The sequence below is a fragment of the Rhinatrema bivittatum genome, chromosome 5 (genome assembly GCF_901001135.1).
Source record: "Rhinatrema bivittatum chromosome 5, aRhiBiv1.1, whole genome shotgun sequence".
NCBI classification, from domain to species: Eukaryota; Metazoa; Chordata; class Amphibia; order Gymnophiona; family Rhinatrematidae; genus Rhinatrema; species Rhinatrema bivittatum.
Window position 1 is genome coordinate 176476738 of NC_042619.1, and position 15105 is coordinate 176491842.

The following is a 15105-nucleotide window of genomic DNA, read 5'->3' on the forward strand; positions in this document are numbered from 1 at the left end:
GCGATGTGAGACGCGGCGATGCTGAGGTGCTGCCGCTCCGCCCATTGCAGTAGGAGCCGAGCTTCCAACGCCAGCGGGTGACTCCGGGTCCCCCCCTGACTATTGATGTAAGCCATCGTTGTCGCATTGTCGGAGAGGACCCTGACCGACATTCCCTGAACTAGAGGGAGGAAGGCCCGCAGAGCCAGGCGTACCGCCCTGGTCTCCAGGCGATTTATCGACCAGTGAGACTCTGTCGTGGACAGCGTCCCTGCACTGACTGACGCAAACACACCGCTCCCCAGCTGGAGAGGCTCGCGTCTGTAGTGACCATTGTCCAATCCAGAGCCACAATCAAAACCCCCTTGAGAAGATTGTCCGAGTGCAACCACCATCCCAGGCTGGACCGCGCCATAGCCGTTAGAGGTAACGGAAGATGGAACTGCTCGGAAACTGGGCTCCAGCGGGGAAAGCAATGCAGATTGTAAGGGACGCATGTGCGCGAAAGCTCACGGAACCAGTTCTAGTGTGGATGCCATGGAACCAATCAACTGCAGATAGTCCCACACCGTCGGCGGCTGCATCTGTAGCAGGGCGAGACCTGCCCTCATAATTTGCGACAGCGGTCTACGGACAGGAAAAACCTTGCCTTGCCGCGTGTCGAATAACGCTCCCAAAAATTCCAGAGACTGAGATGGATCGAGATGACTCTTGGCCGTATTGACCACCCAGCCGAGGGAGTGCAACAGTTGTAGGACTCGCTGAATTGCTGAGCGACAAAGCTCCTCAGATTTTGCTTGGATCAACCAATCGTCCAGGTACAGATGAACTAATAGACCCTCTTGTCGCAACTGCGCCGCTACTACCACCATTATCTTGGTGAAAGTTCTGGGGGCCGTCGCGAGCCCGAACGGTAATGCTTGAAATTGGTAATGTTTTCCCAACACAAAGAACCTGAGATATTTCTGGTGATCCTTCCGGATCCCAATGTGAAGGTACGCCTCCGTAAGATCCAGCGAGGCCAGGAACTCTCCCGGTCGCACCGAAGCAATCACGGACTTCAGAGTCTCCATGCGAAAGTGTGGTATCCACAGGCAGCAGTTGACCTCCTTTAGGTCGAGAATGGGCCTGAAGGAGTCCTCTTTCTTTGGAATGATGAAGTATATGGGAGTAGTGTCCTCTTCGTTGCTCCAAGGCGGAACTGGGACAATGGCCCCCAGGTTTACCAACCAGACCAACGTCTGATGAACCGCTTCTTCATTTGTCTGCGTGCCCGCACGGGGATGGAAAGAACCTCGGACTGGGATGGCGAGCAAAATCTAACGCGTAGCCATGTCTTATCACCGAGAGTACCCACTGGTCTGTCGTAATCGTGGTCCATGCCTCGTAAAAGAGGGATAGCCTGCCCCCTACCTTCGGCACCAAGGGATGGACCGGCAGGCCATCATTGTGCCGACTTGCCGCCAGGGGTGGAAGAGGTGGAAGCAGGTCTACCAAAACGCCTTCCCCGAAAGGACCGAGGCTGCTGTCTACCCCCTCCCGGACAAAAGGAGGTTGAGGGTGTACTAGACCAAGGGGCCCGAGACTTACGGTTACTCCTAAATCTAGAGCAGGACGAAAAGGACCCCTTGGAACGCAACTTGTCTTCCGGCAGACGGTATCCTTTATTTTCACCCAGTAACTGTATCATATCATCCAATTCTTTACCGAAAAGCAGTTTTCCCTTAAAGGGTAAGGAACCCAGGTGAGACTTGGAAGCATCGTCCGCCGACCAGTTCCTTAGCCACAAGAGACGTCTGGCTGAGACAGCGGACACCATGGAGCGAGCCGAAGTTCTAAGGAGATCGTGCAGAACGTCCGCACTGTAGGTCACGACTGCCTCAAGACGTCCGGCCTGTCTGGCTTCTTCCTCCGACAGGCCCTCGTTGGCGAGTAATTGTACCCAACGCAGGCCTGCCCTTAGGGCGAAGTTACTACAGATCGCCACTTGGGCCCCCAGGGTGGAAACTTCGAAAATCTTCTTCAACTGGATTTCCAACTTGCGATCCTGAAGATCCTTCAATGCCATAGTGCCCGTGACCGGAATAGTCATCCTCTTTGTTACCGCTGAAACCGTGGCATCCACTTTCGGCACCCGCAACACTTCCAGAGCCTCCTCTGGCAAGGGATAGAGTTTATCCATGGCCTTCGTGACCTTCAGGCCTAGGTCCGGGGTATCCCATTCCCGAAAGAGAAGGTCCGAAGAGAAGTGAAAAGGGAAAGTGGTAGGGGGGCCACTCAGACCCAGCAACACTGGATCCCATTGAGCCAAGCCTAGACTCCGCAGGTGGAGTAGCGATCCCTAACTCCCCCAAAATGGCGGGAATAAGGGGGGGCAGTTCCTCCCATCAGAAGAGGCGTATCACCCTTAGGTCATCCCCCTTGGACATCTGATTTTGCCGCACTGCCCCCTGTGCAGGTATGCCATCTCCTTCTGCCCCCCTTGGGGGTGGAGAGGGGACCCCATGATCCTCGGGATCCGCCGAGTCGTCAGAGGACTCCGTGTCCTCCCTGGGGGGAAGGGCCCGTAGAGGCCGCTTGGATTTGGAGGCTCCCTCCTTCTCCTCTGAACTTGGCCGAGACGCGCCCACCGAGAGTGGGATCCCTGGGGATGCCTGATGGGAAGACCGTCTCTTGCAGGCTTTGCAGGCCTTAAAGGCCCCGTGCATTGCGAGAATAAATTCAGATGAAAAAGAGGAGCAGGAGTCCTCTGTATCCGTGTTATCTGTATCGGGTCCCTTCCCTCCCCCTGCTGCCAGTAAAGCTGACCGCGAAACCGGGCGCTGCGGGGAAAGGGGGTTGAGGGACCACTTGTGCGGATGGAAAGCGCGACTTAGGTTGTCTGCCAACACATTGTCCACTCCCAGCAAATAGGTGGCCCTGAGGTACATCGAGTGGGAGAGGGACTCCGCCCATATCTGCGCAGCTTCCTGACACAGTAGGAAGGATCCCGTCCCTCCCTGTTTGTTGATGTCCCACATGGCCACCTGGTTGTCTGTCTGAATCAGGATGACCTGATTGGAAAGGCGATCCTGAAAAACCCTGAGAGCATATCTGCTCGAAGCTCCAGGAAATTGGTGTTTGGCTTCCTCTGGAGACCAAGTTCCTTGTGTTTGCAAATTGGCCACATGGGCTCCCAGAGATTGGAAGCATTGGTGAGAATGATTTGAGGGTCTGGAGCCTGGAAGGGCAGGCCTTGGAGGAGATTGATCTGATTTTTCCATCAGGCTAGAGACTGACAGAGTGAGTCGGTGATGTGGACAGTGGTTGATAGAGGTTGGACGGACTGAGTTCATTGTGACCTTAGAGACCACTGCATGACTCTCATGGCCAAGCAGGCCATTGGGGTAACCTGTACTGAGGACGCCATGTGTCCCAGGAGGATGAGGAAGTGGCGTGCACTCATGCGTTGCTGAGACTGTAGCTGGTGTGCGAGAAAGATGAGAGTGAGAGCTCGCTGTCAAGGCAGAAATGCCTTTGCCTGCAAGGTGTCCAAGTCTGCCCCTATGAATGATAAAGTTTGATATGGGACTAAGCAGGATTTTGCGTAGTTGACTAGAAATCCTAGCGAAATCAGATTGTGTGAAGTAAGACGTAGGGACGACAGAGCTGCTTGCATAGTGGGAGCCCTGATCAACCAATCGTCTAGATAGGGCTAGATGTGAACACCTTGAGTCCTGAGAAAGGCTGCTACTACTACTATGAGGCACTTGGTGAAGACTCGTGGTGCAGATGCCAGGCCGAATGGGAGCACTCTGTATTGATAGTGCTTGGAGCCTACTAGAAATCTCAGGAACCTGCGATGAGATGGATTTATTGCAATGTGCATGTATGCATCTTGGAGATCGAGAGAGCAGAGCCAGTCTCCTCTTTGCAGAAGAGGAAGGAGGGAACCCAAGGTTACCACCTTGAACTTTTCTCGTTGGAGGTAACTGTTGAGGGCACGTAGGTCCAGAATTGGACGAACGCCTCCCGATTTTTTGGGGATTAGAAAGTACCAGGAATAGAATTCCTAGGCTTTGTTGAGAGTAAGATACTGGTTCTATTACTCTGGACTGGAGGAGGAGGGAGACCTCCTGCTCCAGGAGTAGTGAGTGGTCGGATGTTCCCCACGCCGGTAGAGGTGGGGAGTCCGGTGGAATGGAGAGAAAGTTTAGGCGCTACCCTTGAGAGATTATGGTAAGGACCCACTGGTCTGAGGTGATTGTGTGCCACCTGTTGTCGAAATGGCACAATCGACCTCCCAGTGGTATTTGAGGCAGTGGAAACTGGCTGCTGCTCTCTATGCTGGAGTCAAAAACCGGAAGCAGGGCCCGGCTGAGGAGCTGCTTGCGGCTTTGTTTATGAGGTTGACAAGACTGGGCCTTTTGGAAAGGTCTCGTGGAACGAGTCCTAGACTGTGGTGGATAGGACTTCTTTGGACGGAAGAATAACTTTTTAGTATCCTTCCTGAAAGGCTGTTTGGAGGAATACTCAGAGGGCATCAGAGAGAGCTGGCGTAGGGTCTCATGATGGTCCTTGAATTCCGCCACCGTCCGCTGAATCTGTTCCCCAAACAGATTGTCACCTATGCAGGGTAGATCAGATAATCTGTCTTGTACTTCAGGGCGCAAGTCCAAAGACTTAAGCCAGGCCCATCTTCTTGCGGAAATAGCAGTTGCAGATATCTTTGACACCGCTTCCAGGGTATCATAAGAAGGTCTTATTTCATGCTTCCCAGCCTCAAAACCCTTGTGCACTAGGGTTAGAAGTTGTTCTTGGAATTGCTGAGGCAGGGACCCTGCAAAGTCCTGTATCTGCTTGAATAAGACCCTGTTATACTGGGTCATATATAGCTGGTAGGAGGCGATCCGAGAGATAAGCATCGATCCCTGGAAGACACGCCGGCTGATGGCATCCAGGAATTTCTGCTCCTTACCTGGGGGAAAGGAAGAGTGGGGTTTTTATCTTTTTGCCCTTTTTTGGACAGATTGTACAACCACAGATTGGTGATCCAGCTGAGGTTTCTGGAAACCTGGGGATGACTGGACAAATAAGTGGTATCAGCTTTTCTGTTGACTGGAGCAACAGAACCAGGGTGTTCCCAGTTCTTTTTGAAGATCTAAAAGAACCTGGTGGATAGGGATGGGAGCATCCAGGAATTGTAACAGCTCCATCATTTGATGCCTGTCATCTTGTTCAATTGGAAGGGAACCAATTCAGACATTTCCTTCACAAAATTTATGAAGGATAGGTCCCTCTGGAGGAGAACGCTTCCTGCTTTCGGTAGAAGGCGGCGATGGCAAGTCATCTGTGTCTTGAGAAGAATAGTCGGTCCAGGAGTCATAGGGATCAGGACCTGCCCCTCTAGGAGCCTGAGAAGGACGGGACGATGGAATTCCTGAAGGTCCCGGTCTAGGCTCCGAAGGCATCGAGGGAAGTGCTGGAGGCACTGATGAAGGCATCGAGGGCACCGGTGCAGGCATCGATGGCATCGATGGATGGATCGGTGGCGCTGATGGGCGCATTGGCATTGATGGTTGCGGCATCGGTAGGACTCCCGATGGAGGAATGCGGAACGGTGTTTCCCCTCCCGATGACAGGGTAAGCGGGGAGGGCATCGGAGCCATCAGTGACCAAGGATCCATCGGTGGAAAAGCGGCTATAAGCGCTTCCATCTTCAAGAGCAGGGGTGCCAGAGCTGCCGGAATCAGATCGGTGGTCAGTTCCACAATCGGCACCGGTTTTGGAGGAACTTGGAGTCTGTGCATTGCCTTATCGATGGCCTCCTGAACCATCTGGTCCAGTTCTTCAAGGAGACCTGGTGCAAGCAGCCCCAGCTCCGGAAAGGGAGGAAAGAGGCAGAGGCATAGCTGGAGGGACCACCATTAAAGGCGGAGTCGCGGCTCCCGATACCCATCCGGGTGTGGGTTGCCTTGGTGACCCGGTCGCAGAAAGGGTTGGTGCCTTTTCTGGACAGGGTTTCTTTGATGGTGGCTCGGACCATGGCGAGGTCGAAGATTTTCCTTCCTTGATGGTCCGAGACTTGCGGTGTTCTATGCAGATATTTCTCTGTACGATCCCTTCGGTCCAGAGGGGGAGCAGAGGTAGTTGAAGGCCGAGAAGTCTTCGACGCCGGACAGTCACCGGCCGGTGGCCGATACTGGCGCGAAGTGGACGGTGCCGGTTCAGACGATGTCGATGCAATATACAGCGTTGGAGTTTGAGAACGGAAGAGAAGTTCCATTTTCTCCATTCTGGCCTTGCGACCTTTTGGTGTCATTAAGGCACATTTGGTGCAAGTCAGGACATCATGCTCGCACCAGAGACACATTACACAGAGTTTATGTGGGTCTGTAATGGTCATGGTGCGAGTACAGTCCGGGCACCAATGGAACCCCAACGCCATGGCCTTTGAAAAACGTAGCCGCGGTATGGTCGACGGCCAGTAGGCCGCGAGGGCCAAACTCGACGGAAATCGAGTAAAAACTTACCGGAGTACCGTGGCGTCAAAAATTCGAAAGTTTTTAGTAATTCCGTGAGGAAAATTCCTGTCAGGAATCTCTGTGGAGCTCCGTAACCCGCGTGGCTACTGCTGCGCGGAAAAAAGAAGACTGAAGAGGGACCCCTGCTGGCTGCAGGTTTAGTGCTATGCTGGGCATGCCCAGTAGGTGCCAGTCAAAATTCTAGAAACTTTGACAAAAGTGTTCCGTGATTGGGCTCCATCCTGTGATGTCACCCATATGTGAGGACTACCATCCTGCTTGTCCTGTGAGAACTATTGGTCACGATTTGAAGCTCCAGGGAGGAAGACCAAGAACCAATATCAGGAAGTATTTCTTCACGGAGAGGGTGGTGGATGCATGGAATGCCCTTCCAGAGGAAGTGGTGAAGACTAAAACTGTGAAGGATTTCAAAGGGGCATGGGATAAACACTGTGGATCCATAAAGGAAAGAGGATGGGAATGAAGAGAAGAGCCATGGGGGTGGATTACTGGAGTGGAGGCTACTACCTGGTGATTATTACCCTTACTCAATAAGCCTTTGCACGGTTGGAGTTGCAGGGAAGGTTGCAAGGTTGGAGTTGCAAGGTTGGAGTTGCAGGGAATTACTATGCAATTCCCTGCAACTCCAACATTGCTCTCTGCATCAATGGCAAGGGGAAATGTGGAAAAGATGATTTGCATTCAGACAACAACCAACAAGGACTGAACTTCACAAACTGGGTAAACAAATAAGTGTGGGGGTAGCTTGCTTATTATGGTGGTTACTACCCTAAACCAATTAAGCCTGATACATCACTTTGAATGCATATACAGCGTTGCTCTCTGCTTCAACGGCAGGGGGAAATGTGGAAAACAGGATTTACATTTAGACAACATCCAACAAGGCATTGATCTGTGCAGTCTGGGTGAACAAGCATCGGGGTAACTTGCTTGATGTGGCAGTTACTACTCTTAACCATTAAGCCTTATGCTCACCTTTGATGCAACTCCAACATTACTCTCTGCATCAATGGCAGGGGGTCCAAGAAAGCAAAGAGGTAGGCGATCTATGATACCGTCAGGTGAGCACAAAAGAAATAGATGCCTTAATCTTTTTCAATACTTTATTGATGCAGAGACGTTTCAAGTGAAATGCCCGACTCAGGCCGAGTTTCGCAGCTTGTAGCCGCTGCCTCAGGGGCTACAATTGAACAATCAACATTAACCAAATAAATATCTCACAATAAATATATTATTAAGATCTCTTAAATATTAAAAAGAATTATGTAAATTAATAAACATCCTTTTTAAACATTGCAAAGATCTAAAATCATCAAATCAGTTAGAAAAATAAATTTAAAAAACAGCAAATATAATATTAAGATCTCTTAAATATTAAAAAGAATTTTATATAAATTAATAAACATCATTTTTAAACATTGCAAAGATCTAAAATCAACAAATCAAATTAAAAAATGAAATAGTTAATAATAAAATAGTGACATTAGATGAAACTTTACCTCCAAACTTTAAATCACTGATACTGTATGAACCACTTTGATTAAACAATATGCCATCGATGAATGAACAACTAAAAGAGAAACGACCACTTATTAAGAATGTATGAAATCTAGAAAATCATTTCCATGTGACAAATAGCCTTCATTATATATGCAAATTTCAAAAATGTTTTAAATATCTATTAAAAATGGTGAAAAATATATATAGAAAAAATGATCTAAACTGTAGCTAGTATACCACATCACATTATTTGATTAATAAAAAAATCTTTTTTAAGCATTATTAAAGCAAACATTCAGGATTGAGAGCACATTAATAGCATCAATACCAATGTTTAATCACTAGTGCAAACTAGATCTTTAATTCATGCAGAGTCTGCACATCACTCATGATTCATGCCTGTCCTTATAGTATAACACAACCTCAACGGGAGAGTGTATCTGAATATCAGTAGCACTTCTTGAACAATAGTACAGACTGAATCATCATTTGGTACCACATCTACCACCATATTAAAATATACCAACGATTCTAAAATAATCTTTACGTGCAGTTACTTCAAGTCGCGTCTAATCAATCCTTTGAAATTTTTAGCGCTAAGCAGGCATCTGTAAAATTCAATTCCTGCAGGTTTGGGAATTGTATTCCAATTCTTACTGATCTAAAAAGATTTATTTGATACAATTCATCCCAGTGTAAAAATATAATTAATTTTTAGTGCCAAAACATGCATCAGTAAAATACAATTCCTGCCAATTTGAAAAAAAATTCCAATTCCTGCCGATCTGAAAAATGCATATCTCTATGTGAATCACTTCCTCACAATGTAAAAACGTAGTTAATACCATGATTTGAATGAAAGGTATAAGAGCATATAGTTCAACTAAGGGACAGTAGATTCACGCTGGGTTTTGAATAAATTAATGTTAGCTAACTAGACGTTCTAAGCAAAGCTCTATGAGTTACAATCAATAATGAAAAAAGTTTATGTATTACCTTGAATGCAAAAGTTCAAACCCAGATTTCTGTGACAAACCGCAGTCTCTGCTTGTGATAGATGTAAGCCGCGTTTCGGTAGCCATTTTTAAAAAAGCCGGATTTGGCGCCAAAAAATAATTTTTTAAAAACATTAAGACTGAATAAAAAAGAAATTGTGTTGGTTCAAGATACATGAAATTAAATCTATATTCATTTGTGAAAATCGATTATTCAAAAAGGTTTTAAAATTGTGAGTTGCTGTCAATCAAAAGTGGGCGTGGCTAATGTCCCGATTCTAACATGATCATTAGAATGATGCACTGAAGTCAGATAGAATGCTCTATTTTCCAAACGTCAAGACTGAATGAAAAAGAAATTGTATTGGTTTAAGATGCATTTGTGAAAATCAATTATTAAATGGACTTTTAAAATTGTAAAGCGCTGTCAATCAAAAAGTGGGCGTGGCTAATGTCCCGATTCTGACATGATCATTAGAATGGTGCACTAAAGTCAAGTAGAATGCTCTATCATATAATACTAAATCTAAGAACAGCAATTCACTTGTTGCAAACAAAAGAGAAATCACTAGCTCAGTGTAACAATGAATGTGAAACTTGTGAAGAATTTCAGTTTTTCTTAATTGTTATTATGTCTGTCATGTCTACTGGTATGGTATATGTCTTATTTTTATAACGAATGTTCATTTTGCCATTTGAATTCAATTTTATTCATCAATTATAGAATTTTAAAGTTGATGATTGAGAACGACCACTTTTTATATGTGTGAAAGTTATTAGTAAATATTTTAATATTTATTATATATATATTTTTTAAGATAAGACATATACCATACCAGTAGACATGACAGACATAACAATTAAGAAAAACTGAAATTCTTCACAAGTTTCACATTCATTGTTACACTGAGCTAGTGATTTCTCTTTTGTTTGCAACAAGTGAATTGCTGTTCTTAGATTTAGTATTATATGATAGAGCATTCTACTTGACTTTAGTGCACCATTCTAATGATCATGTCAGAATCGGGACATTAGCCACGCCCACTTTTTGATTGACAGCGCTTTACAATTTTAAAAGTCCATTTAATAATTGATTTTCACAAATGCATCTTAAACCAATACAATTTCTTTTTCATTCAGTCTTGACGTTTGGAAAATAGAGCATTCTATCTGACTTCAGTGCATCATTCTAATGATCATGTTAGAATCGGGACATTAACCACGCCCACTTTTGATTGACAGCAACTCACAATTTTAAAACCTTTTGAATAATCGATTTTCACAAATGAATATAGATTTAATTTCATGTATCTTGAACCAACACAATTTCTTTTTTATTCAGTCTTAATGTTTTTAAAAAATTATTTTTTGGCGCCAAATCCGGCTTTTTAAAAATGGCTACCGAAACGCGGCTTACATCTATCACAAGCAGAGACTGCGGTTTGTCACAGAAATCTGGGTTTGAACTTTTTGCATTCAAGGTAATACATAAACTTTTTTCATTATTGATTGTAACTCATAGAGCTTTGCTTAGAACGTCTAGTTAGCTAACAATTTATTCAAAACCCAGCGTGAATCTACTGTCCCTTAGTTGAACTATATGCTCTTATACCTTTCATTCAAATCATGGTATTAACTACGTTTTTACATTGTGAGGAAGTGATTCACATAGATATATGCATTTTTAAGATCGGCAGGAATTGGAATTTTTTTTCAAATTGGCAGGAATTGTATTTTACTGATGCATGTTTTGGCACTAAAAATTAATTATATTTTTACACTGGGATGAATTGTATCAAATAAATCTTTTTAGATCAGTAAGAATTGGAATACAATTCCCAAACCTGCAGGAATTGAATTTTACAGATGCCTGCTTAGCGCTAAAAATTTCAAAGGATTGATTAGACGCGACTTGAAGTAACTGCACGTAAAGATTATTTTAGAATCGTTGGTATATTTTAATATGGTGGTAGATGTGGTACCAAATGATGATTCAGTCTGTACTATTGTTCAAGAAGTGCTACTGATATTCAGATACACTCTCCCGTTGAGGTTGTGTTATACTATAAGGACAGGCATGAATCATGAGTGATGTGCAGACTCTGCATGAATTAAAGATCTAGTTTGCACTAGTGATTAAACATTGGTATTGATGCTATTAATGTGCTCTCAATCCTGAATGTTTGCTTTAATAATGCTTAAAAAAGATTTTTTTATTAATCAAATAATGTGATGTGGTATACTAGCTACAGTTTAGATCATTTTTTCTATATATATTTTTCACCATTTTTAATAGATATTTAAAACATTTTGAAATTTGCATATATAATGAAGGCTATTTGTCACATGGAAATGATTTTCTAGATTTCATACATTCTTAATAAGTGGTCGTTTCTCTTTTAGTTGTTCATTCATCGATGGCATATTGTTTAATCAAAGTGGTTCATACAGTATCAGTGATTTAAAGTTTGGAGGTAAAGTTTCATCTAATGTCACTATTTTATTATTAACTATTTCATTTTTTAATTTGATTTGTTGATTTTAGATCTTTGCAATGTTTAAAAATGTTTATTAATTTATATAAAATTCTTTTAATATTTAAGAGATCTTAATATTATATTTGCTATTTTTTAAATTTATTTTTCTAACTGATTTGATGATTTTAGATCTTTGCAATGTTTAAAAAGGATGTTTATTAATTTACATAAAATTCTTTTTAATATTTAAGAGATCTTAATAATATATTTATTGTGAGATATTTATTTGGTTAATGTTGATTGTTCAATTGTAGCCCCTGAGGCAGCGGCTACAAGCTGCGAAACTCGGCCTGAGTCGGGCATTTCACTTGAAACGTCTCTGCATCAATAAAGTATTGAAAAAGATTAAGGCATCTATTTCTTTTGTGCTCACTCAATGGCAGGGGGTGGCAGGAAATTTGAATCAAACAGTTACCAACAAGGGCCCTGAAGTTGGTGGTTGGTGAAACAACTAAGTATGGGAAAATAAGTGTGGGAGCTTGCTGGGCAGACTGGCTGGGCCGATTGGTCTTTTTCTGCTGTCATTTCTATGTTTCTATATATTTCTATGTAGAGTGAGAGTTTGTGTGTATGTATAGAGCATATGAGAGAGAGCTTGTGTGAATGAGGGAGTCTGAGAAAGTGTGTGTGTGTGTGAGATTGTGAGGGAGGAAGGGAAGAAGACAATAGCAGGAGACATTGAAAAGTAATTAGGAAATGAGCAACAAGAGAAAAATGGGAGAGAGACCAGGACTACCTGATTAGAAAAATACAAAGATCAGACAACAAAGGTAAAAAAAAATCAATATAGATAAATGAGCGCTGACCGACGTGCCGCGCATGCGCAGGAAAACAAACATCTTGCCCGTGTTAACAGCTGCAACGGCTTGTATATATTTTGAGATTTAGCAATTTTAATATGCTATTTTTGGGAATATGTATTTCTTATATTTTTGTATTTGCTCTTTCTTCAGTATTTCGCTGTTCAGAGTCTAGTTTCTCAGGCTTTCTATTTTGGTTTTGTCTGCATGTTTCTTGCCCTACTCATCTCTTTGAGAGACCACCTCATCATGGGTTTGGACAAAGGACAATCCTTTTTACTAATTCTCCTTGACCTTTCGGCGGTATTCGACACCGTAAACCATTCCATCCTCCTCAACCGCCTGACATTAGAATAACAGGAACTGCCTTTACATGGTTCAAAACATTCCTCAGTAACAGAGGCTACAAAAGTCAGAATCAACAATAAAGAATCCCCTCGCATCAATTCCTCACTAGGAGTTCCTCAAGGTTCCTCCCTGTCCCTCACTCTCTTCAACATATACCTCCTTCCACTGTGCCAGCTACTAACCAACCTTAAACTAAAACACTTCCTATACGCCGATGATGTGCAAATCTTGATCCCCATTACAGAATCTATTACTAAAACACTTGAGCACTGGGAAAATTGCCTCCGAGAGATTAACCTCCTCCTCACTAAGCTAAACCTGATACTAAATTCAGCTAAAACAGAACTTCTCATCTCCCCGGACGACAGTAATACCCCACAAAGGTACCATCTAACACCTTTGTCACCCAAGCAAGAGACCTGGGAGTATTAATAGACAACCGCTTGAATTTAAAAACGTTCAACCACACAACCAAGGATTGCTTCTATAAACTGCAGGTACTAAAAAGAATTAAACCACTCCTTCACTTTCAAGACTTCAGAACTGTCCTCCAAGCCGTAATGTTCTCCAAGATAGACTACTGCAACTCCATTTTGCTAGGTCTCCCTTCCTCCTCCATCAAACCTCTTCAGATGCTTCAAAATGCGACAGCCAGAATCCTGACAAACACCGGAAGAAGAGACCACATCTCTCCCGTTCTCAAAATTCTACACTGGCTACCAATATATTTCAGAATTCTATACAAGTCCCTCACCATCATCCATAAAACCATCCATACCCAAGCCCCTCAACCTTCTAGTCCCACTCAGACTACACACTTCATCCAGACCCATCAGAGAAGCCTGTAGAGGATCCCTGCACGTCCCCCCAACCAAATCCACACACCATCTAGCATTCAGAGAACGGGCCTTCTCCACAGCGGGACCATCTATATGGAATGCCATTCCCCTGGATCTCAGATAGGAACCCTGCCTATTAACATTTAGAAAAAGACTTAAGACTTGGTTATTTAAACAAGCCTATCCCGAAACTAACTGACTCCCCTCAGCAACCAATTAATGTTCTTTCAGCACAATGTAAATAATTGCTCCTCTTACTGTTGAGTTAATCTTTCTTTGTCTTCTTCTTCCCCCAGTTCCAGCACCCCTGTTTTATTGTAACTTTTTGCTTCTCGCCAATTGTTAATATTCAAGGTTATTGTACCCCCGTTACCTGTAAACCGGCATGATATGATTGTATCATGAATGCCGATATAGAAAAAGCATAAATAATAATAATAAAAGCATAAATAATGTTTCTGTTTCTAATTTGTAGTCTCTTGTTTCTATATTAGGTAAAGGTCAGTCTCTGTTTTGCCTGTATGTGTGTGTGACTGACGTGCAGTATTTCTGCTCACATGTAGTTTCTCTGTAGGAGTCCAGCTTCTTCTGTTATTCCAGTAGGTGATGTATTAATGTTCTAGGGCCTGGTGTAATATTTGCATTGCTGCTTTTCATAAGTTTGCTGTTTTTGAATCCTGAGAGTCTGTGCTGTGGAGGGATATTTTTTTGCTGAGGTGACAATAGAATTTGAATTTTTTTTTTTCATGTTAGTTGTAATGTGCATTGTCCTGGCTCTGCCCTGCACCTGATCTGATTATTAATGCTATTTTATTGTAGTTATGATGATTTCTGGCTTTCTGCAAAGAGGATTCATGAAAGAATATATTAATTTTGGTTTTATTACATGACTGATTGGATCTGATTGTTTTCTTTGCTTTTTACATGATATACTTGTGCATTTATAAACTACAATAAATATAAAATAAATACAGATTAATACAGAATTTTTAACGCTGGTAAGTGCTTGAAGTAATTGAGGTAAAATATTTTTAAAAGTTTCATGCATGATGCATAATGGCTGTTGCGAACTACTTAGAAAGTCATTGTAGAGTGCAGTATATGGCATTATTTATCAATAAAAATACTAGTAGGTCTCAGACCTGCATGCCTTCAGCCCACCCATGTTAACCCTGTGCCCACCCAAAACATCAATTCTGGCTACACCATTGCTACAGCATGAGCAACAATGAAAAGAAAATCACCATTATTTATTCAAATTTATATTGAAGACAGACAATGTAGATCAACATTGCTAGTAGGCAAAATTGCTCTCTATATTAAATGAAATATAAAATGGCACATTCCGTAAAATCCTAAAAAAGGAAAATATTCTGAGAATCACTGCAATACTCAAAATAAAAAGCTGCTTGGTCTATGTATTTTAGAATGCTCTTACACCATACATTAGGCAAACGTGTTCTCGGAGACAAAAAGCTAATATTATATACAACTATGGTCATCTCTATTCTTCAAATATGTGAAATGTGGTTTATATCTCTCAAGGATTCCCTATACTTAAATCTTTCTGTGATGATCTGATG

At 43.1% G+C, this 15105-nt stretch overlaps 1 protein-coding gene across 1 annotated transcript in view; it reads right to left on the reverse strand.

The window, feature by feature from the left end:
- The window catches only part of MYCBP2 (MYC binding protein 2), a 1075853-nt gene that overhangs the window by 608672 nt on the left and 452076 nt on the right, over positions 1–15105 (reverse strand).